Below are 24260 nucleotides of genomic sequence, written 5' to 3' on the forward strand. Positions count from 1 at the left end.
TGTTGCAGAGCTCCACCGTGGGAAGACCAAAAGACTTGAGTCTTCGCAACATGTAGAACCTGAAAGAGTTGGATTGAAGGACGGAAACTGTGTGTTGGTTCCAGTGTAGTTTGCTGTCAAAAGTGAAGCCGAGAAACTTGATAACCTGAACTAGCTCCAGGGTTTGGTCATCCAGATTAAAGGAGTGGAGTGAGATGGGAGTAGTGGCCAGGTCAAAATGCATGATGACGGTCTTGTGGTAGATGATGGTGACATCATTTTGTCGTGTCCATTCCAGGAGATTGTTAAGATTTTGCTTCAGAGTGAGGTAGTCTGGGCAGGGTTGGTGTTATTGACTGCTATGGTAATGGTGTTATTGACTGCAATGGTTATGGTAGAGTCGTCAGCATATTTCCATCGATGGTTGGTGTCAGCAAGGGAGTCGTTGATTAGGATAAGGAAACAGAGCGATCCCATCCTGGGCTCCTGTGGCACACCGCGGGTGAGGGACTGGAAGCTGGAGGTAACCCGCTGTGATGAACAGTTTGTTCTCTCACTCAAAAATCGGTAAGCCAGGGAATGAGACTCACTCTGACACCAGTTTTCGTTGCCTTGTTGACTACTGTGGTGTGGTTAACGAGGTCGAATGCTTTTGTGAAATCGACGCAAGTGGTTGCCACGGAAGTTTTTCTCTTTTCTAAGCTGGTGTAAATAAAGTCTAGCAGGCTGATTAAGTAGTGGGTGGTGAAAGATGTCTTCTCGTTGCCAGGTTGCTATGTATCAGTGTTTTGTGCTGTGTCTTCATTAATCCATTCAGCAACAAAGCTCTTACAAAGTAGACTGGGTATAAGGGTGATGGTGATGGGGCGGAAGTCATTGAAAGTGGACAGGTTAGTAACTTTGGGTATTGCAGTGATATAGGTTTTCTTCCAAGTGGATGGTGATCTGGATTGTTGAATGGAAGCAGTGATGATGGAGCATAGTGGTTTAGAAAGCTCTTGTGCAAACTCTTTTAATAGCTTCTTTGGCAGATCCAGAGGTGTGACTGATCTCGTGTTCTGGTAGGTGTGCAAGTTTCTGTAAACATCGAGTTCATCGAAGGTAGGCGGGGAGAATGGTGGGGTCCAGTCTGGAGAGGCGCTGGCAGATAAAGGCAACGTGGGTGTTCATGGCTTCAGCTGCTTCTGGGATGGTTAGATTGTTGGTACAGGGGGGCGAGCATGAACGATTGTTCAGGCCATTGATTCATCCATACCACTGGCTTACATTAGTGCTTGTATCTTGCTGGAATAGAATCCTTTCTTTGTCAGCCTAATTTCGCGGATGACGGCATTGCGCTGCGCAGAGAGCGATGGAGTATTAGATGATTGTTTTGAAATGCATGGTTACGTTGGCGTATGAGTCGCTTGATGCGTGGCTTAGTCCAGGAAACATCATTGGTGTGGATCGTAAGGGTCTGCTCCGGGATGAAGTGATGGTAGGCGGTGGTAAGGGATGAATGGTAAGTTTGCCACTTCTGTTCATCACCGTTAACTGTCTTACCTTCTGTCCAAGGATAAGCAGTAATCCTTTCTCCAAACAGCTGGATGGATGACTGGGGTAATGGTCTGTAGGTTCATGCTATGGCTTTTTGCACCTGGGATGCTGTGGCACGTGGAGCCCAGAGTATGGATGCATGTCCTTAGTTATTTTATGTGTGTGTGTGTGTGTGTGTGTGTGTGTGTGTGTGTGTGTGTGTGTGTGTGTAGCAGCTGAGCTTTGATGGATATAAATCAGATAATTTAAAATCGTTTTAATTTTGCCAATTAATAACGTTAACTAAGCTTTTATAGTAGCGACTAGTATTCCCTTTGATGCCGAAGCCTTTAAGAGTACTTTTCCATGTTTGCGTTTACTACACACTCTGAATGTTAGTACTGAACTCTTTCGATATTTTCTGCTGGTAATAAAAGCTTAGCTCTGTAAACTAATTTAAAATTTCAGTAGAATATTGGAGAAGGATGACCGTTGACATGCATCCTCATATTATCTTTTATTGTTTAGTACAACTTTTAATTACGCCAGGACGGAGGTGCTTTTTTATGTAGTGTATTAGTGCTATTATTGTACGATTGTATCTGCCTCCTTATACCTTGTATTTTTAGACATGCTCCTCTGTCTGAATATGCACCAGACTCTGAATATGCCTCGCTGAATATGCCCCGTCTCTCCCCTCATATGGCCCTCTCATACTCGCCATATGTCCATTCTCCTAGGATGTGTCTGCCTTCTTGTATTTGCCATCCCATCTCCATCCGTATACTGTATACCTTCTTCCCGTCTGTTTTTGCCCGACCCATCCCATCTAGATAACCCTAGCCCTCTTCTGCATATGTCCCTTAACCCTCCCACCCCTCTCCAGGATATATCCTGCATTCCACTGTTAGATTTACACCTCCGTATCCACGTCCCAGTCTGTGTCCAACCTTTATTCCCACCCCTGTTCTGGACATGCAGTTAACCCGCACCACCTCTCCTGAATATTCACCTCATCCCTACCGCTCTTCGAGATATACCTCCGTCATCCCCAACACCTCTCTTCTTAATACGCTCTTCATCCCCACCTACCCTCTCCTCAGTATTCCCCTCATCCTCATCCATCATGTGGATATGCCTTCTCACCTCCACCCCTCGCATGGATGTGTCCTCTTTCCCTCCTTTATAGCCCACCTCCCATAACCACTTTCTAATCCATGCCTCAGCTTCACCATGGATATGCCCCCACCTGTCCTGGCTATGCCGCTCCTACTCCCTGTATCCACCTTCCTCGCTTTCCCCACCTTCACCCTTTAATTTCCCTGACCTTCACCTGGTTATTCCCACTCCTCTCTTGGATATACTCCCTCATCCCTGTCCTAGCCATGCCCCTCCACCCCCATCCCTTCCATCTTGCGTGCGTCACGGTAACACACCCTTCTTGATTACGTAGATTAATGGTCTCTCCCACAATAATTTCTGTGTCGCTACCACAGTCCTTGACCGCGCGTTTTATATTCACATTTTCTTATTTTCCCTTTCTATGATGTGATTTTTTTTCAAATGGTTTCATAATTACTTTTTATTATATTATTTGGTGCCAGGTAGTTTTGTTTTCACTTTGTCTCTTGTTTTTATAACAACTTATTATCTAGTTTACAGTACGCCAGTCTGTGAAAGCAACTCGAGATTATAATTCGGATATATCTTATTCTTAGTTTGTTGGAGAAACATTTGACATAATCCTTGCTTACACTCGAACTATTTATCCTACAACATCCATTTTTACCTAACTGACTCTCATGACCCCTTTTCAGCATTACCAACATTCCCGCCCATCCTACCCTTTTTTATTTCCTCTCGCTCGCTCATTTGTGTGTGTGTGTGTGTGTGTGTGTGTGTGTGTGTGTGTGTGTGTGTGTGTGTGTGTGTGTGTGTGTGTGTGTGTGTGTGTGTGTGCGTAGTTCTTCAGAGGAGTATATAAAAAAAAAAAAACGTTGTTCAAGCAGGTGTTAATGACTTGGGACGAGAAAAATAGGGATTTGGGTGTAAATGTAGGGTGTGAGGATGTTAAGTAAGGGTATGAGGAGTGATAAACGGTGTGCGAGTGGTGAGGTTCTTGTGTGAGGGTGTGATGTTGAGGTATGAATGGTGAGGTTCTGGTGTGAGGGATGTAAGGGTATGAGGAGTGATGTTGTAGTGTGAGTGGTGAGGTTGTGGTGTGAAGGGTGTGAGGGTATGAGGAGTCAGGTGGAGTATGAATGGTGAATGTTGTGGGTGTAGGTGTGAGGCAGGGTTGTGAGGGGTGAGGCAGGGTTGTGAGTGATTGAAGGGGGTAAAGGTGGAATATGTGAGGAAAGCCAGAGGGGCGAGACAGGGGTTTGAGACGTGAGTTCGAAATATGGCAGGTGAATGAGAGCGGAAAAAAAAAAAATATTCGAGATGTTAAGGATGAGGCGGAGCTGTGAGTGATTAGATAGGGATTTGAGAGGTGAGGCAGAAGTGTAAGAGATGAGAGTAGGTATGCGGGATGAGAGTGGATGTAAGAGACATTTACCAACATCCGTGGTCGTAGTACCAGTCTGAATTCTGTTCACTTTTTTCTCCAGTCTGTATCCCGTGTAGCCCCATTCCTTACAGAAACCCAAATCTCTCCCTCTACCTACATGTCTCCATTTAGTTTTCCTGGTTGCCTTCTCCTCACAGACTTCCGTAACGAGGGTGGCACCTGCTGTTATATCAGATCAGAACGTGCAATTGACACTGTTTTGAACATCACTTCAGCTAATTTTGATTATCGCTATACAAACTTAGTTACGTAAATTTTACCAAATACCGGTATATCTGCATAGTTTATCTCTGCCCCAATGCTTCTTTAGAATCCAGCGTATTTGACTTCACATCCACACAGTTGACCAACCATAGCCTCACCCTTACCACCGAAATTACCACTTTCGATGATTTTAACAAATTGTAGAATGGTTATTGCATTCTGCCAGGACTAACGATACTGATCAAGAATGCGAACTGTTTGCAGAATCGTTTAATCTCAGGCAATTGGTAAAACAACCAACCAGAATACCAGATAATCCTGACCATGTTGCTTACCTCTTGGACCTATTGCTGACATATAATCCAGATCAGCACAGGATAGAAGTACTGTCACCACATGGATCCTCCATCCACAATTTCATCAAAGCCTCATAGTCTGTTTCCCCAAATCTCCCTGTTCTGAACCACTGTGGGTGACCAGATGGCACTTTGATAGGGCAGACTGGGATGGATTCAGAAATTATCCTGCTGATATTCCATGGCAGTCATTCTTCTCCACTGACATCACTTATACCCAGTTCCACATTGATGACAATACAAGCTGGTAGTAAATTGTTCATATCGAGTCAACAATCTACGAAAAGATCGGACTCCCCAAAATGGTTTGACAGCAACTGTGCCAGAGCAACGACCCAAAAGTCGTACCATAAAATTTTTACTTAAAAAAAAAAATCTGAATCCCTCAATCAATTTAAAATTGCCAGCAGCCATGCAGAAGCAGTAATAAATCTCGCTAAATCAAACCTTCTTCCGAACCAAGCATCCAGACTACTAAATAATCCTACTGACAATAGAATATTCTGGTCAACTCTCCGTTGTTTCAATAACTACTTTTATAAGTCATCACCCATTCCCCCACTAAAATCTGTAGATGGAAACATTGTAAATGACCCACATGGAAAAGCGAACATCCTTGCTTGTACGTTTTCCTGAAATTCTACCTTAGAGGAAGTCAGAATGTCCCTGTACCGGAACTCGACTCTCCCAGAATTGCCCCCCTTAATATATAAACTAGAAACGTAAAATCCATCGTAAACGTTTTATCAACCAACAAAGCCCCAGGTCCATATGGAGTTCCTCCAGTCGTTGTGAAAACGTGTTCCCAAGAACTTGCTCCTGTTCTAGCTAAATTTTTCAGACGATGCACTAGTACTTTGTCATTTCCTAATTCTTGGAAAGAAGCCAATATCCATGCAGTCCTGAAGAAAGGAAGTTCCTCTGACCCCTCTGATTTCAGATCAATATCTAACACATCTTGGTAAAGTATTTGAGACTGTAATTAATAAGTATATTGTTAAACATTGTGCATCCAACAACTTAACTAGTGACAGATAGTATGGTTTTCGCCACGAAAGATCCATTGTTGATACTCTCAAACTCTTTACTCATACCATCCATCAGTCAGTTGACCAACATGGAGAAACCCATGGAGTAGCCCTTGATATTTCTAAAGCTTTTGACAGAATTTGGCACAGTTCCCTGCTATCCAAACTCCCATGGCATGACCTATCATCTTTTATTTCACTGATTTCTTCATATCTCAGCGACAGCAAGATAAAAGTACATGATGTATATTCCAACTTTCTGTTATTGCTGGCGTGTCACAAGAATCACTCCTGGCTCCAACCCTATTCCTAATTGATATTAATGTTTCATATCTATCACCCATAAATCGATTCACTCATATGCAGAAGGCTCAACACTTTACAGTTCCTTCACACTTAAACACCCATTTGCAAAGTTTATCTCGAACTCGCATATCAGTACAGCAATCTCCATAAATCAAGACTTATCTAAGAGTACTGAATGGGAATAAAGTAACATTGTTTCATATAATGCTAGGAAAACCAAATATATACAGTTTACTAATAGAGGGATATTGACAGATTCCTATATTACCTTCAGTGCCACTAATTTTTCTATCCCCAAAAGTATTGAAATTCTCTGTGTTTCACTTAACAGTACCCTCAGGTGGATATCTTATGTTGGATCACTTACTAAAACCGTTTCGAAGAAACTTGGATTATTGTGTAGACTCTGCAACTGCTTCACCGACGAACAGTTGGCTGTAATTTATGTAATGTGGGCTGTCAGCTGGAATATTGCTGTCCCTTGTGGTATGGATGTGGAGTGGTTGCAGTAAAACAACTGGACAAAATTCAGAACGAAGCCGTGAGAATCATTAATAACCCTGCAATCACAAATGAACTACCTTCCCTACAAGTACGAAGAAATGTTGCCTCCCTTGCATTATTTTCCATATACAGTACACTACTTCTATGGTAAATGCTCCGAGAAAGTTGCATCTAGTGTGGTTCCTCTCCACACCATCTCCCGAGCTACACAGGCGTCTGGTTGCGCTCGTGACAGGATTGCCACATTGCCATATTGCAGAACTTCTACCTGTCAAAGCTCTTTATTCCCCGAATTGCATGTCTTTAGAACTTGCTTTCCCAGAATAGTTTCATCCCAAATTTCAACCTACAGCAAATGAAGTCCAACTGTAACAGATATTTTTTGTTTTGAATGAAGGAAGCCTGTAATCTGGTGTTTGGATTTTTTTTTTTATTAAACTTGTTTTTCCATCTCTCTGTTCTTCTTTTAAGAAAAGAAAATGAAAATGAAACATGGGGTGAGGAATGAGACAGAACCAGAGAAGCTAGGGACCTTCCCGCTGTACGAGCACAGGTGGTGTTTTAGACCGGGCCTCAAGGTAAGAGTTAATTGAGTGACTCATATATTTTTTTTTAAATAACAGAGCAGAGGAAGGAAAAACAAATGAATAAAAATAATAATTCATACACCAGATTACTGGTGTCCTCCGTTCATAAAATATTTGTAATAGTTAGACTTGAACAGCTGTTGGTTGAAGTTTGGAGGGAAACAACTCTGGGGAAGCGAGTTCCAAAGAGATGCAGTTCGGGGAATGAAAGAATTCTGATAGGCAGAAGTTCTGCAATATGGCTGATTGGCATTCCAGTCATGAGCGCTGCCAGATGCCCGTGTATCACGAGGGAAGGCATGGAGAGGTGGCACCATGGACGCAACTTCGTCTGAGCATTTGCTGTAGAAATATCTGTAAAATAATGCAAGGGAGGCAACATTCCTTCTTACCTGTAGGGGAGGTAGTTTATTTGTAATGGCAGGGTTGTTAATAATACTAACAGCTTTGTTCTGAATTTTGTCTAGTTGTTTTAATGCAATCTCTCCACATCCATTCCACAAGGGTGAGCAATATTCAAGCTGAGAGTGCACATGACTCTTATAAATTATAGCTAACTGCTCGTCAGTGAAGAAGTTACGGACTCTGTACAATAATCCAAGTTTCTTTGAGGCATTTTTAACAAGTGATCTAACATGAGAGGTCCAGGTGAGGGCATTGTTATGTGAGATGCCGATAATTTCAATACTTTTGGAGTTGGGAATATTAGTAGCACTGAAGGTAATAAACGAATCTGGCAATATCTGTCTATTTGTAAATTGTATATATTTAGTTTTACTATCATTAAATGAGACAAGGTTGTTTTGCCCACATTCACTGATCGTAGATAGGTCCTGATTTATGGAGATGGCGGTACTGAGTTGAGAGGTAGAGATATAATACTTTGTAAATGGGTGTCTGAGTGTGAATGAACTATGTAGTGTTGTGTCATCTGCATATGAGTGGATGTGATTGAGGGTGACAGATAAGAGATCATTAATATGAACCAGGAACAGGGTTGGCACCAGAACTGATCCCTGTGGCACGCCGGCGATATCTAAGTGGAAATTGGAACCTACATCATCTACTTTTACTCTTATTTTCCTGTCACTGAGATATGAGGAAATCAAAGGTACAAAAGACGTTAGTCCATAGCAAGGGAGTTTGGACAGCAGGGAACGGTGCCATACTCTGTCGCAGCGTTAGAAATACCAAGGGCTACTGAATAAGTTTCTCCATGAAGGTCAATTGATTGATGGATGGTATGAATTAGAAGACTGAGTATTTCAATGGTAGAGCTTTCGTGGCAAAAACCATATTATCTATCACCTAATTACGTTGTTAGATTCAAGATGTTTAACAATGTGCTTATTAATTAAAGTTTCAAATACCTTACTAGGAGAAGATGTGACAGTTATTAGTCTGTAATCATAGGGGTCAGAGGAACTTCCTTTCTTCGGAATTGGGTGGCTATTGGCTTCTTTCCATGAATTTGGGAATGAAGAAGTATGTAAGCATAGCCTGAATAATTTAGCTAGAACAGAGGCAAGTTCAGGGGAACACTTTTTCAAAACAATTGGTGGAAATCCATCTGGGCCTGGACCTTTGTTGGTTGGTAAATTGTCTAGGATGGATTTTATGTATCGTGTCTGTATTTTAAGTGGAACAATTTCGGGAGAGTCAAGTTCTAGTACTGGGATGTTTTGGCTGGCATAGTCTATGGTCGAATTTCTGGTAAATGTACTGGCAAGAATACCTGCTTTCCCACGCGGGTCATTTGTAATGTTGCCATCTGAAGATGTGAAAGAATTAAGAGTTGACCAGAATATTCTATTGTCTTTAGGGTTGTTAAGTAGCTTTGATGCTTGCTTTTGAAGAAAGTTTGATTTAGCTAGATTTATTACAGCTTTTGCATGATTTCTAGCAATTTTAAATTGAGAGAGTGATTCAGATGTTTTTTGACTTTAAGTAAGAGTTATATGCTAATGACTTTTGGGCTGTTGCTCTGGCACAGTTGCCATCAAACCATTTTGGAGAGTTCGATCTTTTTGTGAACTGTTGACATGGTATGAATAAATCCGTACCAGCTATTATTAAGTCGCAAATGTGGGACTGGGTAGAATTGGGATCACTAGAGAAGAAAGACTGCCATGGAATGTCAGCAAGATAATTTCTAAATCCATCCCAGTCTGCCCTATCAAAGTGCCATCGGGTCACCCTGACAGGTTCAGAACGGGGAGGTGTGGGAGGGTTAACTAATGAATCTTTGATGAGATTGTGGTCAGAGGATCCAAGTGGTGACAGTACCTCTATCATGTATTGATCTGGATTATTTGTCAAGAATAAATCCAAAAGATGGGCATTATGGTCAGGATTATCAGGTATTCTGGTTGGTTGCTTTACCATCTGCGTGAGACTAAACGATTCTGCAAACAGCTAGCACTCTAGACCAGCGTCGTCAGTCCTGGCAGAATGCAATGATCATTCAACATTAAGTACGTTAAAATCGCTCAAAATGGTAATTTTGGTCCTAAGCTCGGCTGCGGAAACAAAGAGGGTAGTAAGCATGTTCTGTATGAGTCGCAGGTGTGTGTGTGTGTGTGTGTGTGTGTGTGTGTGTGTGTGTGTGTGTGTGTGTGTGTGTGTGTGTGTGTGTGTGTGTGTGAAGGGAAGTTATGGCGATAAAGAAAAATCTGAGGCACAGGTTAAGTCGTGATATACGGTGCAAAAAACAAAATGAAAGGGGAAGAACGGGAATAACAAGCTGCACGGAGGAGAGAATGGAGAGCAAACGCTCGGAAGAGACAGGAATTGGAACACTACCAGAAGAAAAAAAAAAAAAACGAGCGTAATGGAAAATGGGAAGAAGAGGGGAGAAAGAGGAAGAGGAGAAGAACAGAGTGAGGGGAACGAGTGATAAATGTTGTACAGGAACAAGGGGAAGAAATAGAGTAACAGGCTGCGAGGAGACGAGAAAAGGATTGAGGATAGAATCAGGCTGAAGCACAACAGTACCTCTTAAAAAAAAGTATATAAATTAGTTCGTTAGCTTAAATTGCATTGAGTTCGAGAGCAGGAAACGACGGAGACTAAATAATACTGCTGAAAAAGAGATTGCAAGCAGAATGTGGTCAGATAAAAAGAACGAGAACGAAGAGGAGAAGGGTAAACTAATATGGAGTGGCAGTCTGGCAGAGAGAAAAAAAAAAAATGGAAAAAGAAGGCTTGAAAGAGAAGATAAGGAGAGAGAAGAAAAATGAGAAGGAAGAGAAGGAAACCCGGAGGAGTGAAGGAGGAAAAAAAGGTAGGAAGAGAAGGAGGATGAGACTGAGAAGGAAGAGGAAACGAAAAAAGAAATTAACAAAATTATGAAGAGAAACCAGGAAAAAGAAATGGTGGAATAGAATTATGTAGATAACATATGTGTTGATCTTAATACCTTGTGGTAGTTTTTATGGCCGTGTGCTGGTGTTTTTGACGCTGTTATGGTGTTAATGATCCATTACATTTTTTTTTTTTTTATGAGCATGTGGTTGTACTTGTAATTATACAGGGTGTCCACAAAAGAATGGTACAACTTTGAAGTATTGCAACAATTCTTAAAACTCTCAAACTGGGTAATATTAACACACAACGTACAGTAGTCTTGTGAGGTTTGCCTGTGCATCTTCATGGGCATTCAATTTGTGCCCCATTTGTGGCACGGACTAAATCATTCGGGCACTCATTTTCCATCCACACATTCTCCAACATTCGTTGGTTACGAGGCCACAGCTGTTGTGATTCGTTCTTTTAACTGAACAATGTCTCGCACCTTTGTAACTTAGACTCTGTTTTTTTACATATCCCCATAGGAATAAATCGGCAGGTGTAAGGCCTGGTGATATTGGTGGCCACGTGAGGGGTCCATCGCCCACCCAGCGGTCTGCTACCCACTCACTGAGAAACTCGCGGACATCTATCGACTAATGTGGAGACACTCCATCTAGGAAAAATAAGTTCTGTTGCCATTCGTCAAACAGTGGAGCCACAAACAACTGAAACATTCCAAGTACACATTTCCAGTGTTTTTTTTTTTTTTTTTTTTTTTTTATAGCGACAAAGAATAGTCCGATAATCTTGTCACGAATAATCACATCACACATTCACTTTTGGACTGTCTTTTTCAGCCCCACGATAAACATGTGACATTTCCGATCTCCATGTTTGACAGTTTTGTTTGTTTGCTCTCCCGCATGTGTGAAACGTTGCTTCATCAATAAGCACAACGTGGTTCAAGTACCCAGGGCTGTGTTCCAAGCTGTCCAGCATGTTCAGTGCGAAGTCTTTTCTTGTAATCGTCAACTTGTATCTGCTGCAGCACTTGGAATTTGTACGGATGCAACTGCAACCGTTTCTGCAGAACTTTGTGAACAGTTGCTTAGGGAATTTGCAGCTTATAACTTGCATGGTGAACTGGCTTTGTTGGACATTTTTCAAAGGCAGCACTTATTCGCGAAGTGACCACCTTTAGTATTCGATGTTTCCTACGACGTTTTTTTTTTTTTTAATACAGAACCGGTTTCCTTGAACTTTTTCGGCCATGCATTCAAATCCCTTCGCGTAGGAGGTGGTTTTTGAATTATAGTCCTGAACTTTCTTGGCACCTGTACTGCAGAGTATTTGGATTCAGCCATCCACAGCACACATTTTGCTTTTTCCTGAAGAATAAACATCATTCAATCTGAAAAAAAAAAAAAAAAAAAAAAAAAAAAAAATTATATATATATATATATATATACAGTATATATATATATATATATATATATATATATACAGTAAAACTTTATTATATGTGACTACTTGTGGACGTTTCATCACTACAGCTTCTATAGATAAAAAGATATGAATAGGTAAAGTTGTATCATTCATTTGTTGACACCCTGTACAGTATATCAGGTGGCGGTGTTGATGACCATTTTTAAATAGATTTTTGCATTTAATTTCACAACATATTGTGAAGGAAGGGCACTTTATTTTGGTCATACAGGTTAGAAGTAATGGAATAAGACTATAACCCGTAGACTATATGATGTAGGAAGAGGGAGAGGGGGTACAGAGATGAGGATATGCTGCAGTGGGGAGGACGACACTAATGTTTAAAATAAGATGTGCCTTGCTTTGCCGCAGTAACACTTCACTGTATTAGAAAGGTGAATAAATCTGTAGAGTGTCCGGGAAGAAAGAGAAAATTGTTTAGCGATGGAGGTGAGGTGAGGTGTAGGGAGTGCCAGACTGAGTCCCTCCAAGTAGTTATGCAAGGTAGCAACGGGCTGTGTAAACTAAGGTTGTTTGGAAAATTCTGTTCAGAGGGACAACCTTCCTTTCGATTACAGTAGTCTATAAAAAATACACAGGAAAAAAGTGAAAGCTAGCTCTTTAGAGATAAAACTGTTTATAAACTGGAAAGAAAGGAAGCTACTTAGAGGGAAGAAAAAAGAAATGCAGCTCCTGTCCTTAAAGTAAATGCTATGATGACAATTTTCATTTTATCTACGGACGATAATTTTCAGATTAAAGCAGGCGTCTGGCAATGGAGTTATTACAAGGAAAGCCGATCTTCCCATCGAAAAATCTCGCTTGAGGTCAATAAAATCGACTGGAGACAGAAAAAAAAAAACACCAAAGTCAATTTCAAAGTCAATTTTTTATTTGCCAGAGTAACATACATACATATATTGTACATACACAGAAGAAACTATACCATCGTCATGGTGGGAAAAGGGTTGAGAATCCCTGCCGCTGGAAAATATTTGCATTTTGATATCCAAAGAGAAGTTAACCAGCTCAGTACTAAGATCAGAAAAATAATAATGACGTCAGTAAAATCGGTTTTTGAAGAATCATAAATCTGTCTGCTGATTATACGATATTCGAGCCAAATACCACAGAAACTGGACGAAAAATTGTCAGGTAACGTGTGAAAATAATATTTTCATTGTTCGTATTTAAGATATTGTTGTGTGCTTAGTTATTCACGCAATTACAGAGTGATGTATGTTCTTTTATTTATTAAAACATGCATGCAACAGGTGTGGTGGTCGAGCCTCAATACTGATAGAAATGCAGTCTGTTATGAGCTTCCCGTTTTCTACGATTAATTTCTTTGTGAGAGAATGTACGGTGAGGAAGTGATTCCCCCCTCCACCTTCCCCCCCGAACCCCTACCACTTGCTGTACAGTTAATTTACCCTTGTTCGAGAGCGGTTGTGGGAGTGGATCTGCGTATTTTACGGTGTTTTACGATAATTAATGGCGTTTGACGGCAACAGTTACGGTGATATGCTTGTATAGAGAGGGTGAGTGACCTGGAGTATCGTCACGGGAGCCAAGGTAAGGTAAATTATCCGTCGTACCGAGCCTCTCTCAGATATCTTCTCAGCCGGCTTTGAATTATTTGTCAGCCCCTTTTCATATTTTATTCCCATTATACTATGAACACGATATCAGTTCTATTTATTGTTAGTGTGACTGAGTTGTGGTAGCAATGTTTGATTTTCTTGGTTATTGAGGACAGTTTCTAATAACTGAAATTGTGAAGAACTGATAATGGAGAGAGAAACTTTATGCAGTCATTAGGGAAAGTACCTGTGAATGGGAAGGCGGTGGTGGCCAGCGTGCCCTTCCTTCTCCACAAAGCATATTAAAGGAAAACTGTGTGGGACGCAAACCCTTTCCAGTGCCCTCCGAAGTTGCGCTCGGGCCGAACTCAACTTTTTGTTTTTCCCCCAACAATCATGTTGGTAACGTCGGATCGAGTCTCTCAGGAAAAGACTGGGCAACGTCTCTCACAGTCATACTCCCAAACAAAGTTAGGTATTATGGTAGGTTAGCGTAAGGTTAGGCCTAAGTTGGTACGGTATAGGTTGGCTTAATGTTAAAACACGGTTTTCTGGTGATTTTTTTTTTTTTTTTTAATAGCCGAATTCTTTCATCTGTTCTCGAGCGAAGACGCGACGATGCCGAATCATTTCTACCTGAACTCGCTTCGACGGAGCCAGTATGACTGGATGACTAAGTGTACCCGAAAAAAAAAAAAAAAGTGCAGTAAAAACGTGCCTTATATTGAGGAATTTCGCATTTGGATTGGGTGAGAATTGTCTATTTGCGCGGAAAGTATTTATGTATTGCAGTCATCTTGGTCTCATACATAATGTGTCGTAGTACTTATCATCGTTATCTTCTCTGTGAATATTACCTTTAACATCATTATCGTCATGGTCAGCACCACTATTACTGTTTATTATCACTACCATCATCACCATCATCTTCATCCCGACCCATATTCCTTCCTAATATAATGGGTTGAAGTTAAAGAAATAGCAGTATCACGTGGTTCCTGGTGTACAGCTAAAACCTGCAGTTCCAGCTTTGAACCGTTTAGCGCTGAGGGTCATACAACTGACTCTTAGCTGAATAAAATGGTTTGTCGGTGGATTGATGAGAATAATGAGTTGTTCTGGCCATGGAAGACTGAATGATAACAGTACTAACACACAGGCAGCTTTATACAATCGTCTGACAGCTGGTACAGAATACTGGAGTTATCTCGACTTGCAGTGGGTTAACTGGAACAATAATTTCATAGATAAATACATTGGCAGTCAGCGCCTTCAGCTAGAGGCCATCTTGTTCATTTTAATTTCTCTCTCTCTCTCTCTCTCTCTCTCTCCAGTACACACACACACACACACACTCTCCAGTACACACACACACACTCTCTCTCACTCTCTCTCTCTCTCTCTCTCTCTCTCTCTCTCTCTCTCTCTCTCTCTCTCTCTCTCTCTCTCTCTCTCTCTCTCTCTCTCTCTCTCTCAAAACTGTTGAGTCTGTATGAGACCTGTGGCAAAATACTTTCAGTGTAATCTTTGTTGCTCCTCAGTGACAAAATTTCCGTAATCTCGCAGTTCTGCTTCAGAAATTATTTATTATTCATCGTCACCATCCGCAATCTCATCTTCGAAATATTACTGTATTTCAATATCTTACTCGTTCGAGCATAAAAGTGTCCTTTACGTACCGGTATGTTTTCTGTTCCCTGGAATAATTTTTTGCCATTTTTAATTCATTAAAACTAAACAGTTCTTTATTGTGGACAGGAAGAGGAAATTTTAAAGACTTCATGTTTTATGTCGAATTAAGAAAACGAAAATGAGTTAATATGAAATCCCAGAGTAAAGAAACTTTATTGATAAGTATTATCATAAAATAACAACAAGACATTTATTAAGAAAAAGTTTGCAACCGAACATGACACATTCCAGACACTCTAGTTTTGTAGACTTTCCTTGATGCTAACCTTAACTTTACCTAATACAGTATTGCACCAATATAATTAGGGGAAAAGCCAGCAATGAATACATTTATAGAGGCTTTCGCACTTATTAAAATTCCTTCCTTCCAGAAAAAAAAAAAAACAAAGATAATATTGTAAAAGCCGTCGGATGTTTGTGCAGAACCATCACTACGGTTGTCATGGTTACGTGAATTCACACTTCGGCCCTCTATTATCCTCAGCTCCAGGAATTCCCAGCCTAGTACGAGTTTCTTCCGAATTCCCTCATTCGTTCATCAAGTTTTATTCCCTAAAAAAAAAAAAAAAAAAAAAAAAAAAAAACACCCCCTCCCCTCTCTCCAAAGGGAGGAGGGAAAAATGATGCATCAAAAATAAGGACGGAGAAAAAAATGGGGAGGGTGGATGGAATCACATTATAAATCCATGAAAGTCAGCCTTTTCACTGGGGACAATTCTGAGTGAAAAGAACAAGGAGTCAATTCAGCACGCCTACACCTTCATCCTCGTGTTTTCCTCGGGCCGTGATCTTATGAAATATGGAGATTTCCAAACACCCCTTCCTCAGCGATTCATTTTGCATGGTACACTTCATCCACGACACTGCCATGACGTACTTTATATTCCATTATTGCAACCACTAGACGATTTATTGAGCATTGGAGAGAGAGCGAGAGACTGCAGAGGACACATAAAGCCTTTATTCCTTCACTACTAAACGTGTATGGCTGAGTGAAATTATCTGGTGATGGCAAAAATGTAAGTTAAAAATACGTTGTTCAGTTTAAAGAGTTCGTTACTTCCTACAGCATTATATAGTTTATTGTATTTTATGTATTTATATATGTACTTTGTCATTTTCATTCAGTATGGTCTTAACACTGGCAGATACATGTGGAGCATGTGTACTGTAGTGTGGTTGTGGGGACTGGGTAACGTGGTTGTAGTGGGGAGTGTAGCGTGGTGGTGGCGAGAAGTGGATAGTGCTGTGGTGGTGGGGAGTGTGATTGTAGTGGGGAGTGGGGAGTGTGCTTGTGGTGGGGAATGGGGAGAGCGGTTATGATGGAGAGTGTGGTTGTGGTGGGGAGTGTGGATGCGATGGGGAGTGAAATGTGGTGGTGGGGAGGGTGTAGTGTGCTTGTGGTGGCAAGGGTGTAGTGTGATGGTGATGGGAAGTGTGGTGTGGTAGAGGTGGTAGGAAGGGTGTAGAGTGGTGGTGGTGGAACGTGTAGTGTGGTTGTGGTGGTGGTGGTGGAACGTGTAGTGTGGTTTTGGGAAGGCTGTAGTGTGGTGGTGGGAAGGCTGTAATGTGATGGTGGGGAGGCTGTAGTGTGTAGGTGAAGAGGGTGCTGTGTGTGGATGGTGGCGAGGGTTCAGTGTGGTGCCAGGGAGCATGTAGAATGGTGGTGGTGGGAAGCGTGTAATGTGGTGGTGGTGGGGAGTGTGTAGTGTAGTGGTGGGGAGGGTGTAGTGTAGTGGTGGGGAGGGTTTAGTGTGGTGGTGATAGGAAAGATTTACAGTAGTGTCGGGGTAGTGTGGTTGTGGAGAGGATATTGTGTGGTGGTGGTGGGAATCGTTTATTGTGATGGTGGGGAGAGTGTTGCGTAGTGATAGGAAGGTTGCGGTGTGGTGGTGATGGGGAGGGTGTAGGGTGATGGTGGTGGGAAGTGCATAGTGTGTTAGAGTGTAAGGATTAGTGATGTGTGATGTAGGTAACAGCTGTGTGTTAAGCCTCATCCATCTAGTAACATTGTAACTATGGACGGAATTTCACTTTATGCATTTCGCCAACAACTAATTTTACGACAGTGTCACGGGGTTTTTATAATATCACGGTGTATTTTAAAATAAATAAATGCTTAAATATTATTTAAATTGATAATAATATTCAATAATATTGAAGAGCAGAGGCGTGGCTAACGGTTGAGGCGCGAACAATAAAGAAACAATAGTATCGCTCAGTACAGCACTTAGTGACGTGCATTTAATCGGTCACTTTTGAAAACAGTGACGAATGTTTTGAAAAGTATACCCCGAAATGGAGAGAGAAACGGTTAACTGAGCGATACACAGTGAGTTTTCCACTAATAGTTCGTGGCTTCTCACAAAAGGGAAATGTCGCGAACTTGATTCATGACAGACAGTATGTGGGAAGAGAAATGGGAGTCTAAAGAGGGAAGGCAGATGAGCGAAAACAGGGTATTAAAAAGGATGGAAACGAGGAACAGGGGAGATTGGATGATATGATAGATAGATATCGGTAGATAAATAAAAAGAGAGAGAGGAGAAAGGAATATAATCGAGTAAAATGTAGCAGAGAATTGAGCATTGGTAAATACAGTAAAATCTGGAAGAGAAATGGGGAGAAGTGAAGGCTGAATGACGAGTAATAAGGGCAGAGGAAAGAGGAAGTGGAGAGAGAGCCGGGGCAGGTGAGTAAATTGGCTGAGATCAAAGAACATTGCATGATGTAAGAAGAAGGCAACAGTAAGAGGTGCACGTAATACAGTTTTATCAGCAGGTTCTATAATGGGACGCTGGCAGGTTCAAAGTGACCAGCAGACAGTATGTGCACCCACGGGAAGACTGTCAGCTTTTGTTAGTGACAGATTTAGCCTTTCAGCATGTTCTGGTGTTTAATTATATAGATTGTTAACTATTGTGATTGTTGATAATATGGATGACAGTCGTACGATTTTCATTATTAGGCCTGGCCTTAGTCATTCCAGTGTAGGCTGAGGGGAGCTTCATTCCCCCCCCCCTCCTTCTCTCTCTCGTACGCGCGCGCGCATACACACGCACGCACGCACGCACACACACACACACACACACACACACACACACACACACACACACACACACACACACACACACACACCTTTTGCAAGCGTGAGTTTAGGGTGGGGGGGGGAAATCGTTGGGAAACACTTTTCTGATGCGAACTTAACAAATTCCTAAACAGGCGCCCTTTTCTGCATCGCACCCAGAAAATAGTATTTCATGTTTTTGTGTGTATACCGTAGTTCTTCAGATCAATATAAAAATAAGATATTACAAGATGTGTTACTGACGTGGGATGAGAAAAATCGGGATTTGTAATGAATGTAAGTCTTAAGTGTGAGGTTTGTAAGTGAGACTTTGAGGAGTGATAATGAAGTGTGAGTGGTGAGGTTGTGGTGTGTGGGTATGAAGAGTGAGGTGTGGTATGAGTGATGAAGATTGTGGATGTAGGAATGAGCCAAGGTTGGGAGGGATGAGATAGGGTTGTGAGTGTTGAAATGGGTGAAAGTAGAAAGCATGGGTTAAGCCAGCGTGGTGAGAGGGGTTTAGGACGTGTATCCAAGATGTGAATGGTGCATGAGAGCAAAGGCAATGTTAAGATGTGGGGGATTAGGCAGAGGTGTGAAGGATTAGGTAGGGATCCGTGAAGTTTGGCAGAGATGGAAGAGATGAGAGTGGGCGTGAGGGGTGAGTCTGGATGTAAGGAATGAGACGGGATGAGGAGTGAGACAGTACCACAGTAGCTAAGGATCTGCCCGCTGTTTAGGCCCAGGTAGTGTGTAGGGAGCGGGCCTAATGCTAGGAATTAACTAAGTGACTCCTTTAAGCCCGTGCGCGTAATACACAGAGGGTAGTAAACATGTACAGTATGGGTCTTAGGTGTGTGTGTGTGTGTGTGTGTGTATGTGTGTGTGTGTGTGTTAAATATATACGCTCGTACTGTAGCCATTTTTCCTGCACTGTCCCCACTCAAACCTCATTCTACACCGTCATTCCTTCTCTTCCTTCCCTTCCTCCATTCCCATCCTCCTCTCTCCCTCCCCTGTCCCCGCCCTTTCTGAAGGGGAGTGATGGCTATGAAGCAAGAGCAGAGGCACAGGTTGAGTCATTAATATATTGTGCAAAATATTAATTGAAAGAAGAAAGGGAACGACAAGCTGCTAGGAGGAGAGAAAAAGAGCAAACGTTCAGAAGTGATAGTAGGAACACTAGCAAAAGATAAGAGAGATTAATGGAGAATGGTGAGAATATGGGAGGAAGATGAAGATGAAGAGTAGAGAAGGAGGACGAGGGGAAGGAATGATCAGTGATGTACAGAAACAAGTGGCACAAACAGAATACTGTAACAAGGTGCAAACGGAGGAGAAAAATACTGTGGGTAGATACAGGATGAACCACAACAGTACCCACCCACCCACTCAAAAAAAGTTAGGTTAAGTTCGGTTGGGTTCGACGGGAGATAAAGGCGGAAGGAGGTACAAAATAATACCATCAAAAAAGAGGGTAGCTACAAGCAAAATGTGGCAAAGCAAAATGAACGAGGAGGAGGGCGAGGAGTAGAGACAGCGGGTGGTAAATAAGTATTGAAAGGATGGGGGAAAAACAGAGGAGAAAGAAGAGGAGGAAGAGGAAGAAAGAGAAAAAGAAGAATGCGGAAGAAGAGAAGAAAAACTTAGAAGAAAGAGAAGAAACCGGAGGGGAGGGGAGAAGGAGTAAAAAATGCAGGAAGAGATGAAAAAGTACAGTATATGAGTGACGAAGAAGAAAACTGAATGAAATTAAAAGATTATGAAGAGAAGACAGAAGAAAATGGTGGATAGATTTGTGGAGAAGATAGCAAATGTATTGGTCTTGATATCTAGTTGTTTGCATTGCTGTGTTCATGTGTTTATGACTTGCCTGTGCGGTGGTGTTTATCAACTTACTCATGTAGTATTGTTTATGACCATTTGGTTCTGCTTATCATATGTATTTCTCCCTGTATCAGATTGCAGTGTTTATGACCATTTTAAAATAGATTTTTGCATTTAATTAACAGCATACTCTGACAGAGGAGCAGTTTTCTTGCTTTGATCGTACAGTTTAGAGGTAATGGAATAAGGATGTTAGGTTATACGGTGAAGGGTAACGAAAGGGGACACTTGAGATGAGGATAAACTGCAGTGGTGGGGCGTGACAGCATAAAGTTTGAAATGAGAACTGCATTTCAGTGCTGCTGTAAGACATCATCGTCCTGGAAGTGAGAGCAGACTGACGAGAGACAAACAGGATGAGAGAGAAATACAGTAGGCTCGCACAGTGCACGAGAGATTTGGCAGTCCACGACCTTGCGCGGTGTGAATTCGTGCACTGATAATACATAATCTTATGGGAAAAATTACATATGGGCAGTACCCCCTCATACCTGGACATTTTTTGGCCCTTAGAGACATAATAAAGGTCATATTTTTCAGACATTGTACTACAGATATAGCTACAGTAACAAAAATAAGGGCAGTCACTTTAACAACAGTAGACAACAGGCCCGATGGACCTAAACAAAAGGGGTTCTGAGGCGCGGCAACGCACTTACAGTGCCCCCGCCGCCACCCCAGCCACATCACGCTTGTTTAACCGTTGTCAATGTTGTATTATTCCAGGCTTTGACGAAGAAATTTACGGCCTGACGAATGTTACATTTCTTCCAGAATGCAGCAACAGTCATTAATGGTGGGGGTTGCAGGTATGCCAGGTGAAGCAGGTGAATCAGATGGACCTGTGGAGGTGGAGGGGGAGGTGGCTGGTGAGTCAGGTGGGGCAGTGGAGGAGAAGGGGACGGCGGCGGGCGAGTCTGGGGTGGTGGTGAGGGGAGGATCTTCCCTCTCCTCCTCGCTACTGCTCACATTTTCGGCATTTTCCTTCATCTCTTCTTCCTTGTTTGTTTCATTCCTCATTTTGTTGAGGACGTATTGGCAGTATAACAACTTGGTATTCACGAAATAAACGTCATTATTATAGAAACTGGGTATCTGTTCTAACTTAGTGTTATTGCCAAAAACATTATTGTCGAAGTTGTTATTGGCGGGATCTTACTGTAGACTCCTCTTGAGCACCTTCCCCATGAGCCTGTAGGTCATTATTGGCGCTTAGTGTGGGGAAGGGGGTCACGTACTGATGGAAAATGGCGTTTTAAGCCACTCCTTGCCTCTACCTCGTGTTTTGTGAGGTAAACTCGCGCATTCAAGGTTTTTGGTTATTATTTTTGGTCACTCGCGCACAATGCGATTCACGCACTCTGAGCTGGCGCAGTAGGCGAGTGTACTGTATATATATATAAAAAAAAAAAAAGCGTTAAAGGAAAGGAAGCGAACGAGGTGAGGTGAGATGTTAGGGAGATTGTCCAATTGATATAAAAGAAAATATAAACTTAACATTTCCTAAGCTTATCTAGTAAATATACAACTGAGAAAAGTATCTGCGATGCTGATTAAGAATGTGGTAGTAAGAAGAATAAAAACATCATTGTGCTGAAGGGATTACTAGTTATTATAACACAAAAAAAAATGAATATTTAAAAGCTTATCTTGTTAACTCCACTATGGCTGATGTAAAGATACTTCCAGAACAGCTGTGAGTTGTCATTTCCATGCCGAATAAAAGTGTGTGGCAGTAAAAAGGAGGACAAAAATTATATCAGTATAATTCCGACTTTTCCCCAGGCTTATCTGGAAAAATGTCTACTAATCTACATGAATCCAGTGGCCGTGCTAACTAACTGATAACGCTGTCAAAGCATATCCCTCATTTTTGTTGTTGTTGGAGGTTATGATAAAATTGATAAATGTATAAAAAAGAAATGCATGTCAACTGGTTTTACATGCTTTGGATAGATATAAATAAATATCTTCCACGGGATATTTTATTATATTGTTGTACGAAACTCATCACAACAGAGCAAGCGTGATCATGTTATTGTATATTGTTCAGTGTTGTTACAAGCGAGCGAGCGCAGTGAGCAATGTTTATTCTACGTTCAGCTGAGAAATTAATAAGCGGCCCGACACGACACGGCCCGACACGACATGGCCCGGCCCGACGCGACACGGCCCGACACGACACGGCCCGGCCCGACACGACACCGCCTAACCCGACACGAAATGACTAACCGGAATAACTTTTCTGTTATGTGAAATAGGGACGAGAATCTTTCTTCTAGTAGTAGATAAATTCAGTAATTTTTGTTTTTATCAGTATATTTACTCATGAGACCAAAGAAACCCCTTGGAATCCCAGCTTTCCAAAGGAATGTACCGTACCGAGGGCTTCATTTGGCTTGTTTCACTATGAAATCGATTTAAAGCACTATTAAAGTGACACATGCGAGGTATGAGTTGTTCTCTCGCTTGCATATGATGACTGCACGCTCACTTGTGTGTGGGTGTGTGTGTGTGGGTGAGAGAGAGAGAGAGAGAGAGAGAGAGGGAGAGTAAATATTTTAGCTCAATTATTCTTTTGTTAGTGTTGAACTACCTCACCAGAAATGTTGAGAGTTTACACCAAGTTGACATTATGATGATAGGCATAGGAAACGCTCGCTCGCTCGTCACACGCTCGCAAAGCTCCCTTTACAGGTATAAGTCATATGCAGACCAAGTGATACGATATATCCATACAGTATAGGTGCAGACATGTTTACCGAAACTCCTCCTTACGAAAGCTACCGTGACTGTTAGCGTTAACGAAACTCTGTGATGCGATCCTTGAAGCCGAACAAATTTTTCGGAATGTTGTTTAGGAGTGTCATAATTGTTCTACTAAAGATATGTTGATATAATTATGTGCACCTGTACTCTCCACTGTGGTACTGGCAAACGATTGTATAACAATCCACTGTTTCCAGCGCACTTCTGGTTGGTTGGTAGCCCCTTTAGTACGATGGAGTTTTTCCCCTTTTTTTCTTACTACTACCATTTTTTTTTTTTTATCAGATGAAGTCTGGCAGTACTACAGAGGTAATCTGTAGTTATATCTGTTCCTCTTAATTCGAGAAGTTTCTCTTAACCCCTTAACCGCGGGGCGTCACTTTCGTGACGCTTGGGAGCAAGGGATCATACCGCGGGGCATCGCTTTTGTGATTCTGTGTTATTTTGAATTCACCCGGGCTTCCAAGTGGGGGCTTGTATCATCTATCGGTACTGCCAATGTCCAACACTAGTCAGCACTCCTAATCTCATCTGTACTCCCATCCATTGTTGACAATTTAGCCATTTCTCCCCGTTCTTGACTCCCCTCCCTACCCCCCCTCCATTACCCTATCCTCTCGCCTGCCCGGCCGTGCTACGCTAAGTAAATCTTCCCTGGAATTTTTTCACTGATTTCATCCATTGAAACAAGCCCTATGTCCTATTATTATACCAAATAATATATACAAGAAAGAAATAAGGTAAGTGAGAGTGCCATACACCTGGAATTGGCTAATTATCACCTGACAACACCTCACGTGCACTCGTTCGCTAATTTTCGCTGTTTTTTTCCCCTTGAAATATGCCCTATAATCTATTTTCGTAATAAATATACATGTAAGGAGGGAAGGGAGAACCCTAAGTGATATTTACATTCACCTGGAACTACCTAATTTATAATGTATTGTCTAGATTTCCTGCCAATCATATCAGTGCTAGACAAAGCTGTTTCAAGATATAACATTGGTAGCTCTGAATATATATATCTCCTAAGTAGGCCTCTAATCTATTTTCGTAATAAATATACATGTAAGGAGGGAAGGGAGCAACCTAAGTGATATTTACATTCACCTGGAACTACCAAATTTATAATGTATTGTCTAGATTTCCTGCCAATCATATCAGTGCTAGACTTAGCTGTTTCAAGAAGTAATATTGGTAACTCTGAATAACCCCTAGCAGGCCTCTACGCTGGTGGTCCTCCGTTATCACTCAGTTCTCTCTCAACTTCCGAAGCGAGAGTACGTATGTTTCTTCTTGCTGACTTCAAGGCCTTTTTTCACCCCCATGCAAATGGCCCTGTGACCTTTACCCCCTACTAAACCTCGTGTGGAAAGAGGTAAAGGGCTGACAATTGATAAAAGAGTGACTACGATCTTTCTATTGAGTAAAACAGTGC

Source organism: Coenobita brevimanus, chromosome 38 (genome assembly GCF_032717465.1).
Source record: "Coenobita brevimanus isolate Jiangsu-jjx chromosome 38, ASM3271746v2, whole genome shotgun sequence".
NCBI lineage: Eukaryota > Metazoa > Arthropoda > Malacostraca > Decapoda > Coenobitidae > Coenobita > Coenobita brevimanus.